The 14,641-nt window shown below is 42.2% G+C and overlaps 2 protein-coding genes across 17 annotated transcripts in view; both read right to left on the bottom strand.

The window, feature by feature from the left end:
- Positions 1-4,442, bottom strand: part of BCLAF3 (BCLAF1 and THRAP3 family member 3) — a 51,922-nt gene extending 47,480 nt beyond the window's left edge. For 6 of the 8 annotated variants that reach the window (XR_005725511.1, XM_040266523.1, XM_040266520.1 and 3 more), the window contains exons 1-2: positions 4,286-4,442; positions 1,914-2,066 (exon numbers count right to left, since the gene is read on the bottom strand). The gene's annotated coding sequence lies outside the window, so the exon portion shown is untranslated. Of the gene's footprint in view, positions 1-1,913; positions 2,067-3,838; positions 3,900-4,285 lie in introns of those variants that run through there. The other 2 variants (XM_040266521.1, XM_040266522.1) reach the window with 2 other exon arrangements.
- A 9,549-nt stretch (positions 4,443-13,991) lies between these two features.
- MAP7D2 (MAP7 domain containing 2) overlaps positions 13,992-14,641 on the bottom strand; it is a 97,769-nt gene continuing 97,119 nt past the window's right edge. For all 9 annotated transcript variants that reach the window (XM_040266276.1, XM_040266273.1, XM_040266280.1 and 6 more), the window contains one exon: positions 13,992-14,641. This exon is cut by the window's right edge and continues 1,044 nt beyond it. The gene's annotated coding sequence lies outside the window, so the exon portion shown is untranslated.

Below are 14,641 nucleotides of genomic sequence, written 5' to 3'. Positions count from 1 at the left end.
ATACTATTTGACAATATTCGTAAATCTTAAGTATATTTATCAAGCTCAACATTTTGATACTATTTGATACTATTTGACACTATTTGACAATATTCTTCGGAAGTTTCCACACCACATTCACCAAAAATAAGCATACATTAGGTCACAAAGAACACATCAGTTAGCTGCACATAATAGAAACATTACAAACAAAACTTCCTGATCATAACACAATAAAACTAGTTTACTAATAAAAACAAAAAACAAATTTCATCTAGAAATTTTAAAACCTCTTATTAAACAACTCCTGGATACTCTAACATAGACCTTTAAAGAAATAATGACAATAAAAGCTCTACATATCAGATTCTATGGGATGCATTTAAAGTAGTCGTCAAAGAAAAATTCATTGCACTAAACTTATTTATCAATAAAAATGAAAGAATAAAAGTAAATGCATTTATTTCCAAGGTAAGAAAAGGAACTAAAAAGCAGCAAAGTAAACCAAAAGAAAGCACTAGGAAGGAAATGAAGATAAAAGTAGAGGAAGAGAAAAGTAGATCTAAGTAATAAATCAGAATTCTGTAGTTTTGGGAAAAATTAAAATGGATAAACCACTAAATAATATAACTTGACTAGGAAAAGATCTAAGTAATAAATCAGGATTCTGTAGTTTGGGGAAAAATTAAAATGGATAAACCACTAAATAATATAATTTGACTAGGAAAAATAATATAACTTGACTAGGAAAAATAAAAAAGAGCAAAGGGGAAATAACCAATGAAATAGAAGAAACATTTTAAATCATGAGATTATTTTATAGCCCTCTATCCAATAAATTTGAAAGCCCTGATGAAATGGATAATTTTCTAGAAAAACTGATTATTACTAAAATTGACCACATTAAAAAGCTTGAATAGACCAGTTTCCATAGAAGAAACAGAGAAAGTTATTAAGAAAACATTACATGAAAAAGCAGCAGGCCCAGATTGTTTCACAGGGGAATTCTACCAAACCTTCAAACATCAGATTGCCTCAATGCTCTATAAATTATTCCAGAGCTGGTATATCGGGATAAGGATCAAGCCTACAGGAACATTAACCTTTTGAGGAGATGAACCAGCCAAGACAAACATCCTCTAAGGAAGGTGGGAACCCAGGAGCATAGAAGGATGTTTCAATAAAGGAGACTTTCATAGCAAAAGCTATATAGAGACCCAATAAAAGGAATGAAAAGTGTGAATACATGGCTTGAGGAAGGTAAGGAGACTGAGAAAGCCAATTATTAACAACATTTTCTAACAGTCTGTCTGGCAGGGGAGGAGTTGTAGTTGAGGGATAGGGGTCTAGGCAGGAGGTTTTGAAATGGGAGCAATTTGAGCAGGTCTTTATTGATAAGGAAAAATTAATTATGTGCATGGCACTGGGGACATAATGTAGAATGATAGTCATAGTAGAAATCTGTCTAGGTCCAATTAGTTGAATGTTTCCTTTGATTCCTTACTATCAACTCCAAATAATGTAGTCAATCTCTCAATATTCCACACTTATATATTACCTTCTTCAAATGTCCAGACTGAATTTTTATCAGCAGTCACATTTTATGTTAATTTGGCAAACATTACTCACTGCTAGCAACTGCTAGAGGCAAATCATACTAAGTCAGAAAAGACCCAGCTTCTTTACTGCAGAAGCTCAGTCTTCACTGGATAAGAAGGATCACCAAAGTACCAGTACTTCCTAGTTCACTAAGTTGTTTTGCGAACACTATCTCATTTCATCTTCATAAGCCTTTGAGGAAGCCAGAATTACCTCCATTTCACAGATGAAGAAATCAAGCCTCAGAAAAGTTAACCAACCTGCCCCAAGAGAAAGATGAAAAATCAGAATCCAGGGACTCCTACATTAACACTTCCCCGCCTTGCAACTCCTACCTTCAGAAAGATGACTCTGAAGTGACTGCCTGGTCAGCAGAATTGGACTTTAGCACACTTGAGAATAGTTGACATCCTGCATCACATCTAAAATTGCCGTCTAAATTTGGAAAGCAGCTTTTATGTCCTCTAGCTGCCTGGATATTCTGTAGCCTGTAGGGCACAAAGACTCTGTTTTATTCATCATGATCTCAAGGACTGTGTTTTATTTAGCTTTTTATCTGTTCCCCCTCAGCTTTATATATAGTGCTTTTAATTATTTTCTCCTTCAACATTAGCAGATTCATTCATTTAATTTCATAACTCTGATATCATTATCAATATAATCTAGGGCATCAGTGTAAAACTTCAAATTTAAAAGATGAAAGAGTGGGGGCAAAGGGTATCACAGAACAGCTTTCTGAATTCAGAAATTAACATTAGAAAATCAATATGCTCATGTGCTCTGACATTTTTACAATATGGTAAAAATTAGCAACAAGACAAAGCATATTTAAATGTACTTTCATTTGACCCTTAAAATCACCCTGTAAGAAATGCAAGGTAAAGGCACTATAACCTCCAATTCAGAGCTGAGCAAACTGTCCATGTTCAAGATAATCAGATATACTGGAATTCGAGGAAGTCCTGACTTCAAATCTGTTCACTTTATAATGCCTTTGCCTCACCAAGATAACCCTTCTTTAGGAAACTAGTGAAGGAAGACTAGAAGATGAGAAACAGAATTGCCATCAACCAATAAGCAGCGTGGGGGGCGGGCGCGAAGAATGTCATCAACAAATAAGCGGCATGGGGGATGTGGGCGGGGCAGGGGGGGTGGGAAGAAGAGGACATCTAGAGGAGGATACCTGTACTTGATTGCAGAACATAAAGGGCCCTGAAGGGTTCCTATAGAAATCCTTTAACTGTTGCCTTCTGTTAGGGTGGGGAAAAGGACACTCACAGATTGTTGGTGGGAGTGCAAAATAGCACATCCTTTCCAGAGGGAAATTCACATTAAAAACAACAACAACAATTCTATCACTTAGGAATGTACACTAAAACAGTAATCATGGATGTGCAGATTTTACATTTCTCCAACGAAGTGTTTAAGTAGTGACAAACTGGGAATAACCAACTAAGTAAATTACTGTAGCCAAATAACGGCATGCTATGTAGTCAGGAAACAAACAAAAAAACTGGTTATCAAAGAGAATCTATTTCATAATTCATATATTCATCTCTGCAAAAAAAAAAAAAAAGATGGAAGGTGTATCCCCAGCGTAAACATTCCCAACGGTTATTTGAACGGTGAAAGAACAGTTATCTTCCTCACCGTGGTTCTGTATATTTTAGAAACTGTATATATAAATACATTATTAAATATTTCGCTATATAAATATTTCTAATCAGATGTTTTAAAGGCTTCTGGGGAGGGTGTGAAAGCGCAGGGCTTTCAAAAGAACACTTTAGTAGCCATTTTAAAGATACCACGTGAAAAAATAAAGCATTCTACACCGTTACCATCAAAACACCATCGAAAAATAAAGCACTCATCATGAATCTACATCAAAATCTTTTATTTTCAAATTCCAGTCTTTCAGTCGTATCAGCTCAGATTCAGGAAAACGTTAAGAAGGTTGCCTGGCCAGAAGTCTGGGAGACCTTCTTGATTTCTACCTGTGGTTTTTAGTTTGTTTCAGAAAGGAAAAGCAATCACCTAAGAGGCAGCTCAAAAAGCACCTCGGCAGGAAAATGTGTGAGAGGATAAGTTCTCTCAGATTTCTTTCCCTCCCGACCTACGGACAGGGCAAACCTGACAGTAGCCGGCCCAGTTTTCTAAATACACCTCAGAGAACCACAGAAGATTCAATTTTCAATATACGTTTCTAAAAAGACAAGTTTTACTTTCCAATGCAGGATAAAGAGCAGCCTTCACTACTCACTCTGGACAGTACCAGAGCAAGACGCCGCTTCCCAGCAGGAGAGCCTCCTGAGAAGGACAAAGCGGGGGCTCGTCGGCTCGGGTCCCTCCGGCGACGCGTCGGCAGCCGCCTCTGGGAAAAGGGCTCCGTCCCTGGGCACCGCCCCCTCCCCCCGCCCGTCCCCAAGACAAACGCTCGTAACCGCCGGGGGCCGAAGCCTGCCCGACGACGGGCGAGGGTCAGGGCCCTGGCAGCAGGTGCCCGGGTCGCCGCGTCTAAAATAAGGCACCGGTCTAGTGTCCAGAGATAAGGGAGCAGTCCTCCAGGATCTCAAGCTGGGCCGCCGCGTCCTCCCAACCGCCTCAACCGCCTCACCCGCTACCCCAAGAACCGTTCTCTCAGGCGACGGACACGCCCTCCCCTCGGGCCGGAGCCTCTTCGACTCGCCCGCCCCCCAAGGCCGCTCACCGGACCGAGAAGTTCCCGCTACCGCCGCCGCCGCGACCGCTGCCGCCGCTGCCACCGCCGCCGCCGCCGGCCCCTCCGGCCTCGCCCCTTACACGGCCGCCGCCTCCCACAGAAGCGGCAAAACGGCTACCTCAGCCGGGCCGCGGGACCCGGAACCACTTCCTTCCGGAACCGCCTCGCCCCCCCCCCGCCCTGGCCACGCCCACTGTCCATTACCTCGCGCTGAGCGCGCTCTCCCACTGACCTCTGCTCTCAACGCTTTCCCAGTGATGGGCTCTCCGCCTGAGTGGCTCCGGCCTGAGCTCCTGCGCCCTCTGCCGACCGTTCCCACCTCTGCATCTCTGTCCAGGGCGCATGCGCCGTCTGCCGCTCTCCCTCCGGTAAGGAACACAATGGGCACGGCCCGAGGATCCTGGAGGTTAAAGGTCAGGGGTAGGAGCTCACCCCTCAGTCACAGGCAGGAGCTTGGTCCCGTGGATTTCAGCCCACCCGAACCTGCAATGGCTGTGGCCTCTTTCCTGCCTACTCAATCTCCAACCATTCCCCATGGCTTTAAATTAAGCTTCTACCCAAAAAACAAAACCTCCCCTCTAGACCTTCCAAACAGGTTAATGATACCATTATCTCTCCACTGTGCAATTAAAAATATTGACTCATTTTTGCCAGCTCTCTTGATTTCCCTCCTCCCACACTCCATCCAGCACCCTAAAGGTAGTATGTCCTCACTCTTGAAGCTTTCTCACTTGACACTTTGATGTTCTTTTTACCCCTTGCAAGATTTCTCTTTCAGGGTCCACTCCATCAGGTGGACATTTTATCTTGCCTTGCTACCATCATCTACTTCCTGCATAATTTTCCGTCTCCACCTGAATTACTGCCATCAACCTGATGAATCCAACACCCATGACTAAGGCATGCTTCCTTAACTTCCTCAGTCCAGATGACTTGACCTCTATTCTACTTAATCCATCCATTCCCAGGTACCCATTCTATAAAATCTAGATATCCATAACTTCATACTGTGTTGTAGCTAAAACCTTAAGTTTACAAACCCCATTTATTTGGACTCAATCCTTATTCTTGCAGTCCTGTGTCTCCCTTAGTCCCAATATACTTGTTCTTCAAAATCCACAGAGCCCTCACATCCCCTGACAGGCCCATGGCCTTTGACTTCAACCACTCTTGTAAGCAGAACACTTGAATCACCCTTTGATACACTCTAATATTAAATCACTAACTTGAAACACTCCAATTATCTGCATTTTCCATTCCTACACCTAGGTTTCCAAGCACTGCTATACAACTGCCACACAACTATAATATTAATATGGAGACCCCCTGCAGTGGAGAGCCTTGGTGCCTCTCAGGAATCCTTTTATGTGACCTCTCTCATTTCCATAATAGCTGTTCCTAATCCTTACCACTCTCTTTAAGCCCCATATTAATGATCATTTTCCTTTCTTCATACATGAGTTTTGCTTCCTGTTTTGCAGAGAGAATTTCCCGGCAGAGTGTATAAGGCCTTGCATTATGTGATTCATACTTACCTCTCTAGTTGCTCTCCTCTTTTGATCAATGCTTGGAAACATAGGTGTAGGAATGGAAAATGCAGATAACTGGAGTGTTTCAAGGTGGTGATTTGATGTTAGAATGTTTGCATGACACTTGTTATTACTTTATAAATATCTGTGTTCCCTACTGCTACTGCTAAGTCACTTCAGTCGTGTCTGACTCTGTGTAACCCCATAGACGGCAGCCCACCAGGCTCCTCTGTCCCTGGGATTCTCCAGGCAAGAATACTGGAGTGGTTTGCCATTTCCTTCTCCAGTGCATGCATGCATGCTAAGTCGCTCCAGTCGTGTCCGACTCTGTGCGACCCTATGGACAGCAGCCGACCAGGCTCCTCTGTCCATGGGATTCCCTAGGCAAGAATACTGGAATGGGTTGCCATTTCCTTCTCTGTTCCCTACCTCACTGTAAACCTAATTTGGCAGAAACCAAATCTGTTGCTTACTATTACCAGCATTTAGCAGAATGTCTGGCACACGGTAGTGAGTCATTTTCATAAGTATGCTCTTTCTTTTCCATGATTAGGTTTTGTGAGCTTCACAAATACATATGTGTGTATATGTATAACGAAGTATACAAAATTTATATATATATATATATTTCTTTTGATTCATCTTTGAACAAAGTGATTTTTGTTCAGACTTATTACTGATTAATAATAAGCACAAGTAGATGGCCCTTGCCCTTAATGCTGCTTGTGTGGACAGATAAGTAGTTTGCATAAGGTCTCAGCTCTTGGTGTGTATATGACTAGAACACATATATAGAACCAGCCTAAGAGAAGTGAAATGTTATTTGCCTTTCCATTTATATTGTTTTTCTTTGGTTTTCAGGCAAGCCAAATCTACTATAGAATGCCAAGTATGCTTAATATAAGAGTTCTATATTAGTGAGAATAAATTATGCTATGATAACAATCCCCAGATCTCAGTGGCCTATAACAACAAATGCTTATTTTTCACTTATATTTCAAGTCCACCACAGGTCAGCTTTGGTTCTATCTGAGACCTGATGGGTTACAGTTCATGGGGTCACAAAGAGTCGGACACGACTAAAACAACTTAGCACACACACACATGAGACATTGCTGGTGTCAAATCCAAAGAAAAGGACCATGAGTGGGATCATGCATTGGATCTTAAGGCTTCTGCTCTAAACCTGAATCAGAAATTCTAGGGGTGGGACCCAGCACAGTTTCAACAAGCCTTCCATGGGATTCTAAACCATGCTTAAGCTCAAGAACTACTTCTCTGTTGCTTGTATTTTCTGTAAACCAGCAGATGAACACAGAGGCTTGATAAAATTCACACTAGTTTTTAAACTGATTCTTAAACCAGAAAAAAAAAGTCAAGTTAAAAAGAGGGAGAGAGAGAATCCAGGCTCTTGACATAGACCAAGTGCCAACCGTCATTGTCATTTTTTGGAGGAACACTGCTTCGGGGCAAACCTGTCAGCTGCCCTGATGTGTACCTCCAGCCATCCTTCTGGATGGCTTTCTTTTTTAAATGCTAATGTGAGAATAAGGTAATTAGGAAGAAGTAGGACAAATCACTCTCTCATCCCTTGACAATGCTGTTGGCCCAGATTTTTCTCAGTTTTAGTCTACTCTGGTCCTTATAATCCAGGACTGATAGAACCAGGTAAGTTTTTTCTTTCCTTAACCATCTGACTTTGGTTACGTTCCTTAACACTGTCAGTGAAATTGAATGTAGAATGCTTAGCTGGCTCTGATCCCTCCTCTTTTTCTTCCATTCCATGATATAGGCACTTTTTTGGTGGACACTGTCCTTTACCTTTACTTTTTAAAGCGCATCATCAACAGTAGAGCACAGACAGAAATGATTTCTAACATTTGGAAGAAAATTATTTTAGACAAGCTTATGCTGCAGATTTCTTTTTGCTCATTCTAGTCACTGACTTTACGGCTGTTTTCCTACTGAGATGGAGGACAAATTCCTAAACAAGATTTGGTAGCCTCTACCAGCCCTCTGGTTCCACAAATTATTTCCTTTGTAATGCAATATGTGAAGCAGCTTGGCCCTGGTTCTGAAAGCGATACAATATGTGTAGTTTTCAAACAATGTGTCAAAAGTCAGCGGTTATTGTGAAAATAAATTTTTTGATTGATGTGAACTACCTACATTGATGCAAGGCAAAAAGTAATGGTGAAGTTAGGTTTAAAACTTAATTTCACTGCAAAATAATTGTTTAAAAACTCATTACTCACCTTATTTATATCTTTACAGTTCTCTCTAAGCTCTTCCCCTAAATACTTAAAAAAAAATTTTCTTGGCCACACCACATGGCATGCAGGATCTTAGCTTCCCTGACCAGGGATTGAAAGCATCCCCTCTGCAGTGGAAGGGCTGAGTCTTAACCTGCGGACCACCAAGGAAGCCTTTTTTCCCCAAACCCTTGATAAACTGAGTTCACCTATCTTTTCCTATCACAAGCAGGTCCTGCGTCCTGACACAACCCAGACACCAGTCATTAAGCTCTCAGAACTTTCATTTGCATGATCAATTTGCTTTGTTTAACTCTTATTTGTTAGGTACCCCATAGCTGCTTCTTAAATAGCACCATGCCTAGCTGGCTCTGGTGGGGTTCTTCCAGGAACAGGCTCTGAGACCAGTTAGCACAGAGGAAGGGCTCAGGGAGTGCTGGAGGTGGGTGAGTGGGAAGGGGGAGTGAAGGAAGCAGAAGCCAGAATTTGGGCTGCAATACATTTTCAACAAGGGCCTCAGATGCTCCCCTCTGGGAGCTCCGAAGTTGGGACAGCCCTTCTGAGTTGTCCTACCTTGAGGCAAGGGTCTTCACAGGCCCAAATAATGCAGTCAGGATCCAGCCTCTCAGGCTGCCCAAGTGAGAGGATTTAACGTTGGTGAGGCAGCCTCCTTCCGTCAAGGGTAATTCTTGGAAAAGAACTCCACCAACAAGCCCCAGCAACTTACCTCCAGCATCTGGAAGGAGACATCCGGAAGGACAAACACCTTGGTCCTAAAGGGGAGGTATCCAGATGGTGCACCACAACATCCATGATACTAGCATCCAATGTGACCTTCAAAGCCATTAGAGCCTCTGCTTAAACTTTCCCACAGGCTGCTGAGCGCTTAGTGTCCTCATTGTCAAAGTGTAAGTTCCCAAAGCTTACAAATGTAATTGTGATTGATATAAATGTTCAGTGAGCATGTGGTACACCTGTGTTGTTAGAGTTCAGAACGAGCCACCCCAAAACGTGCCACATTCTCATGAGGATTATTTTGAGACTCTGCATATTCAAGAGAAACTACTGCCCTCCTTTAATTATCTAGAAGAATTGAATTTTTTTTAAAACCAGAGAAGACTCATTAGCAGAAATAAATTTTGTCTATGTGGCCCCATCTACATGGCAGGACAAACATCCAATTACCAAACATCTGCTCTTCTTCTTATCATCCTTTGGGTGACACCCTTGTCCTTGGAAGCCCCTGGCCCCTATTCCATTCCTCAGCTCAGACAGCAGAGACCTCATTTTACCTGTCTCCAAACCTCTTGTAAACATGGGGTCTCTGATCCTCTAATGTATGTGGAGTTCCCATATGTATGAAATTAAAGTTGATTATCTCCTGTTAGTCTGTCTTAACGTTGATTTCTTAGATGAGCCAGAAGAACCAAAAAGGATATGGTAAGTTTTCTTCCTTCCTGACAGTGTTTAACTCATTAAGGAGCAGGATAATGAAACTTGATCAGGAAAGATACGAAACTGATTGTGACATGCCCTTGGATTTAAGTGTACACACAGTTTAGTGGACAAAGAATGCTGGATAAAACTGTAAAGTTAGATACAAAACTACTTAGTGCCCTACAGGGACAAACAGGCATAAGCTTTGGAATTGGCTTTTCTATGGGACAAAAGTCATTACAACTTCCTGGCTACAAGTGAGTAACTCCAGAGATGAGGTCCTAGACACAGCACACAGGCAGTCATGCAAAGTCACATGCCCCAAGACTCAGCAGCCCCTTGGGCTGCCTTGTTGAAACCATACTCTTGCAGGACTCTGTAAGGGTGCAGTTATCTTTCAGCCTATTTCCAAGTTCTGCATCATTTCTCACTAGCAGTGAACACTGAACAACTCATACCAGCCATCGGAGCTGTCACTGTACAGGGGTGGCCACTGAGAAGTCTTCAGAAGGCCAGGTCTACTGCGCAAATGGAATTGCTTCTTTCCTCTCAGTGATGCCAGTAGGATCCCATTTGTTCTAAAAACAACCAGGAAGACCAGCCACGGGGGCTGCATTCAACCCCAAAAGCTCTTCCAACATGTACAGTGCAGAACCTAGTGCCTCCCTAGCTATCATCTCTATGGTGACAACGTTCTGGCTCTCAAAGATGAGCCTGCATGTGCTACTAAGAAAATGTGATTCAAAGACAAGTACAGCCAACAGAGAGCTGTGGGCTGATTCGAAAAAGGAGGTTCCCTTAAGCAAAAGTTTAATTCCTTGGGGCTGTATTCCTTACATTTTGTATCTCGTGAGATGGGGGAAGCCTGCCTTCATACTTTATTGGAAGTCCAGAAGGCTGGCCACTTCAAAGCTTTCCCCTAACATCAACCATCTCTCAGGGCCAATGGGAAGAATCAAACTTGGCATTTCCTACCTGTTGCACAGAAGCTTCTTGCTTATTTACCACAGAGCTAAAGGCAGGCTCACCATTCCATATCCCTCATCGGCCTAAAGGGCCTGTGCTGGGCACCTGATGCAATATTTATGCACAGAGAACGTGAAACAAAACAGCCAACATGAATTGACTTACATAAACACAACCATAATTTGGCCTGTTGGAAATTATGGGGAAAGGGGGAACGACTGGTTCAGGGAATATTATTTTCAAATCCCATGGTCTTGCTTCCAGGTACAATAGGAACTTGAACTGGTGATAAACTCTGCTATTGTGAGTAGACAGATGGATAAGTAACCCTTGAATAGCACACTAAGATGAAAAGGTTCTAGAATTAGATAGTGGTGATGGTTGTGTGACTGTGAAGAAATCAAAGACAGAGTTATTTCCTTTAAAAGGAAGGAATTTTTATGGTATGTGAATGATATCACAATAGTTTGTTTAATAAAAAGAATCAGAACTATGACTCTCCATGGGGCTTCTGCCCCTTCTCCACTATAAGCACCTGCTCTAGTAAAGCATTTCTGCTGCTCTTTGGGTCGGAGAGCCCGCCAACTCCCCTGGGGGAACTAAAGCAGCGGACCCAGGGTCAATCCCAGCTCTGCAAAGTTCCAGCTGTGTCCTTGGGAAAGTAACCCTCTCCTACCTACCTCACGTCCTTGACAAGTCTTGGGACCACCTCTCATACAGCAGGGATATGCTGACTGTTCTGGTCCATTCCTGCAGGAGAAGCTTAAGCCACGGCAAATGGAGGCCACTGCTTCCCACCTCCTGAGACCATGGCACATCCCAAATTGGGGGAAGCATTAGTTTGGGTCTATGGAGGTTGGTACCAAGCCTCGTGTCTCCATTTTCCCCTGACTTAAACCTTGAACCGTAACTGACACCCACACCTTGGACCCTGCTCCTGACCTGATCATTTCCTAACTTCTGGGTTCTTATCCCCACCCCATCAGAGATCCTAAACTTGGTTGACCTTCAGGAGACACCAAGTCACATGTACTCTCTCTCCAGAAACAAATGATCCACCCACCCTGGTCCCATGATGCATTAAATTCTCATGTCTCTTGGGTGTGTTGCTGATTTCTATTTCAAATTCTATTTCTCTATTCAGTTCAGTTCAGTCGCTCAGTCGTGTCCGACTCTTTGTGATCCCATGAATCCCAGCACGCCAGGCCTCCCTGTCCATCACTAACTCCCAGAGTTCACTCAGACTCATGTCCGTCGAGTCAGTGATACCATCCAGGCATCTCATCCTCTGTCATCCCCTTCTCCTCCTGCCCCCAATCCCTCCCAGCATCAGAGTCTTTTCCAATGAGTCAACTCTTTGCATCAGGTGGCCAGAGTATTGGGGTTTCAGCTTTAGCATCATTCCTTCCAAAGAACACCCAGGGCTGATCTCCTTTAGAATGGACTGGTTGGATCTCCTTGCAGTCCAACGGGCCCTCAAGAGTCTTCTCCAACACCACAGTTCAAAAGCATCAATTCTTCAGTGCTCAGCTTTCTTCACAGTCCAACTCTCACATCCATACATGACTACTGGAAAAACCATAGCCTTGACTAGACGGACCTTTGTTGGCAAAGTAATGTCTCTGGTTTTCAATATGCTATCTAGGTTGGTCATAACTTTTCTTCCAAGGAGTAAGCGTCTTTTAATTTCATGGCTGCAGTCACCATCTGCAGTGATTTTGGAGCCCAGAAAAATAAAGTCTGACACTGTTTCTACTGTTTCCCCATCTATTTCCCATGAAGTGATGGGACCAGATGCCATGATCTTCATTTTCTAAATGTTGAGCTTTAAGCCAACTTTGTCACTCTCCTCTTTCACTTTCATCAAGAGGCTTTTGAGTTCCTTTTCACTTTCTGCCATAAGGGTGGTGTCATCTGCATATCTGAGGTTACTGATATTTCTCTATTAGACTACACTATTTTAGTTATGGAAGTTTTACTATATATTTTACTGTTTATTGTTGGGGGGAGTCTTTCTTTTAAAGACTTATTTTATAAATTTCTTAGCTTTGTGTTCTTTTCTTATATGAAATGTACAAATTATATTTTCTTTTTCTAAGATCCCACATGGCTTATGGGATCTTAGTTTCCTGACCAGGGATTGAACTCAAAGCTCTTGACAGAGAAGGCACTGAGTCTAATCACTGGACTGCCAGGGGTTCCCTGTGCAACTATATTTTAAGTTGCAAAACGGAAATCTCATGGAGTAGAACTTCATTTAATTTACATGAATGTGAGGGTGAGTCACCTACTTGTCTTTGTCAGGTATGTAGGCTTTCCCTTTCAGGAACATGGCATGTCTTTCTATTTACATCTATTCTAATGTTCTCTGGCCAAGTTTCAGACAAAGTTTGTTCTTTCTAGAAATCTTATAAGCTTTTTTAGGATTATTTTCCTGTCTTTTTTTAATGTATAAGAAAACGATCAATTTTTCTTCTCTTAGTGGTCAGCTCCCCTGTGCAACTATCCCAAGTTTCCTAGTTATTTCATTTGGGCTCCCCGCAAAAAGACTACCTGTAAAGGCTTCTCTTTTCTAATGTTCTTAAGAGTTCTTGCTCCATTTTCTTACATAACTGTGCTTCCTGAGTAACACTAAAGAGTGGGAATGGATGTCACTCAGTGTTGTGCCCCAATGTAATGGGTATAACTCTAGAAACAAGTTATTTCTTTACATTTGCTTTCCAAATTTAAAAAAAAAAATTATGAAAGCATTTGACTAAGAGAAAACCTGTAGTTACTAAGAAAGATTTAGAATGTCACAAAACAGGAATTGCTCTTAGGAATGACTAGCCACCACTACAACCCTCTGGTCAGAGCTCATGATGACAGAAACTACTTTATAATGCCACAGTCCAAGGCCAGCACATGGAAAAAATTAGGATGTCCACTCCTGTACCCTCACTAGAGGCTTTGTCATCAGAACTAAGGAGAGTTTCACTGACTGAGCCCTCAGCTTCAGAGATGGCAGCCCAGAAGTTATCACAAAGATCCGACATCCCTATTTCAGTCCTGGCCCTTCGACTCCTGGTCTTGGTTGGAACTGCCTTCCAGGCTGTAAACAAGTCATGACTTAGATGCAAAAAAGTTGGTGTGGGTTTCAGCTTACTGGAAAACAGGGGTCATCATTTCCATTATAATTTTGTTTAAATGCCAGATTGCTCTGTGGAATGTTTTTGGAGATTACACTACGGTTAACTTCATCTTAGCCAGCTAGAAATCCCTCACATCACTGGTATGAAAGTAGAGCAACTTTACTATACTTACAAGTTCCTCATGTCTTGGCACAGCTCATCACTGAAGCTTATTTCCACAGTTGGCTTCAGTTGGAACTGGTAATAGAGGAATCAGGAAGAGGACACCCACATGGGATTTTACATTTTTTTCCAATAAGTTTTTTAGAAACCTGGTATCTAGTTCGGTTTCAGCACATTTCTTTTTCATTGAGCCTACAGAAACAAACAAAGCACTACACACCATCAGACTCTTTAATGAAAATGTATTTCACAGTAAACACAATGTACACGTCACGCAAATGAGGCATCACCATGATCACAATGGTGCTGTGAGGTACAACAGATTGCAAGAAAACAGACATTTAGCAAAACAGGGCTGTAAAAAAGATGCTGAGACATTTTTTTTGAAAGTCAGACCATGCTACCATTTTCTGTGTGCTTGTCATAAAAGGGATTTTCCCTAGATAGTCATCAAGATCCATGGCACTGTATTATTGGAGGCATATATTTTATTTAGTATATACACCATACACAAACATACATAGTTTCCATAACTAACAGTCTCACACTATAGCTGGTTTTAAGAGCACATGAACAAGATTACTACTGAGACTTCTTTGTACATTCTGGTTGCAAACTTCAGTCAGGATTATGGATCTTTCCAAACTCTTTATTGTACAAGATTAAAAAAAGTTTTCAAAGAAGAAAAGGTTACTTTAATCTGAAAGTCACATTTCACCACAAGAAATGAAGAAAACATACTGCTGCTGCTGCTGCTAAGTTGCTTTAGTCGTGTCCAACTCTGTGTGACCCCACAGACAGCAGCCCACCAGGCTCCTCTGTCTCCAGGCAAGAATACTAGAGTGGGTTGCCATTTCATTCTCCAAT

The sequence above is a fragment of the Oryx dammah genome, unplaced genomic scaffold (assembly GCF_014754425.2).
Source record: "Oryx dammah isolate SB20612 unplaced genomic scaffold, SCBI_Odam_1.1 HiC_scaffold_23, whole genome shotgun sequence".
Classification (NCBI taxonomy): Eukaryota; Metazoa; Chordata; class Mammalia; order Artiodactyla; family Bovidae; genus Oryx; species Oryx dammah.
This window is presented reverse-complemented; position numbering and strand designations above follow the sequence as displayed.